The sequence below is a fragment of the Staurois parvus genome, unplaced genomic scaffold (assembly GCF_062004578.1).
Source record: "Staurois parvus isolate SC_StPar_1 unplaced genomic scaffold, SC_StPar_1.0 ptg001939l, whole genome shotgun sequence".
NCBI lineage: Eukaryota > Metazoa > Chordata > Amphibia > Anura > Ranidae > Staurois > Staurois parvus.
This window is the reverse complement of record NW_028319735.1, coordinates 7,360-9,395: the sequence shown is the minus strand read 5'-3', so window position 1 is coordinate 9,395 and position 2,036 is coordinate 7,360. Positions and strand designations below refer to the sequence as shown.

Genomic DNA, 2,036 nt, shown 5'->3' with positions numbered 1-2,036 from the left:
AGTTCTGTGGCCCTCAGTAACAATTCTGTGTCTGTCCCTGAGTAACAATTCTGTGGCCCTAATAACGTTTCTGTGGCCCTAAGTAACAGTTCTGTGGCCCTCAGTAACAATTCTGTGTCTGTCCCTGAGTAACAATTCTGTGGCCCTAACTAACGTTTCTGTGGCCCTAAGTAACAATTCTCTGGCACTCAGTAACAATTCTGTCTGTCCCTGAGTAACAATTCTGTGGCACTAATAACGTTTCTGTGGCCCTAAGTAACAATTCTGTGTCTGTCCCTGAGTAACAATTCTGTGGCCCTAACTAACATTTCTGTGGCCCTAAGTAACAATTCTCTGGCACTCAGTAACAATTCTGTCTGTCCCTGAGTAACAATTCTGTTGCCCTAATAACGTTTCTGTGGCCCTAAGTAACAATTCTGTGTCTGTCCCTGAGTAACAATTCTGTGGCCCAACTAACGTTTCTATGGCCCTAAGTAACAATTCTCTGGCACTCAGTAACAATTCTGTCTGTCCCTGAGTAACAATTCTGTGGCCCTAACTAGCGTTTCTTTGGCCCTAAGTAACGATTCTGTGGCCCTCATTAACAATTCTGTGTCCCTGAGTAATGCTTCTCTGTCCCTAAGTAACGTTTCTCTGTCCCCAAGTAACGTTTCTGTGGCCCTAACTCTGTCCCTAATACAGAGCGGTCTGCCTCTCTTGCATGACTGGAGGCAAATGAAGAATTCTAAAATGGCCGCTATATATAGCTCGACCATTACACAGTGCTGGCTGGCTGGCTGCTGATTGGCTAATGCGATCACATGTCATTAAGGAATGCATTATGGGTCAGCGTGCCTTGTCTGCGCGCCTTCCCAGACATCCCCGCTCCGTCGCCGCACATGTCCGCCGCCATTTTAGGAAAAATTTTGATTCGCGCGTCCGAAGTAGGGTATTTTTCGGATTCGGCGCGAATCGAAAATTTTCCAATATTCGACTCGAATTCCACTTCGCCTACTTCGATTCGCTCATCTCTAGTCATAGTCAATGTCCTTTCCAACTCCTGAATGACATTAACCTCTCTTATCCAGTCTTGAATCCAGGGGGCATGAGTGATCTTCCAATGCCTGGGGATTAGGGAATTGCCTGTACGACTTCAAAGAGCACTCAGAGATATGGAGGAGGTAACATTCGGGGGCTAAGGGTAATACAGTCTCAGTAATAGAGTATGTCAACCGCAAACTTTGTCCCAAAAAATGGCATAAGCCTTGGGCATTGCCACCAAATATGTAACAGGGAGACTTGGCTAATTCACAACACCAACATAATCCTGTTGTCTAGGGAAACCACCTTTTTAACCTATCCGGTGTAGCGTACCGTCTTTTTAACAATTTGTAAGAGGTTTCTTGAGTCCTAGTGCTGATGGAGCATTTGTGAGCAAAAATGCAGGCTTTTCTCCATTGCTCACCAACTCCTGGATCTCCTTCTTACAATCTTCAAAAGGCCTACACCCCAAAGCTCTACACAATACACCATTATTTTCGCTACAACTACTCTCCCTGGACTTAACTCTCCACCACTGGGTTGTTGCAGGTATGAAACACATTGGAACCCTTTTCTCAAACCAAGGCCTCTTATCCTTTCCAACAGATCTCTGACAAATTCCAATTGAGTAATAAAGACTCCTACATACATCGCTTCTCGGCCTTTTGGCTAAGATCAAGTGTAGTATCGACCTTGCCTTTAGGGGTGTCCCTGCTTCCAGCTAGGACGTTGAGAACCACTTGCATCTATCTTAGCCATTTGGTCTGTGTGGGGTACCCTCTACTCGTCCTGGTAGGATCGTCGATTAAATTCGGCTTCACCTGCTTGCTGCTATTGGGTTTGAGGCTTAGCCCCCACACAGAACGAGTTTGTGATCTTCCCCCCCCTTGTTCACTCTGCGTTACTACCTCCGGGCAGTAGACGCTCAATAGCCTTTTCAAAGGCTAAGCAAGAGTGAAGCCGCCGAGGAAGAAGAAGGAGAAGGAATCCGCTGAAGATCTCTGGGAAGCCCTCCT

General features: G+C 46.3%; 1 pseudogene; it reads left to right on the top strand.

Annotated features, from left to right (window-relative positions):
* The first annotated feature begins 1,669 nt into the window (after window positions 1-1,669).
* LOC149433183 (U2 spliceosomal RNA) lies at window positions 1,670-1,762 on the top strand (annotated as a pseudogene).
* Window positions 1,763-2,036: the final 274 nt, after the last annotated feature.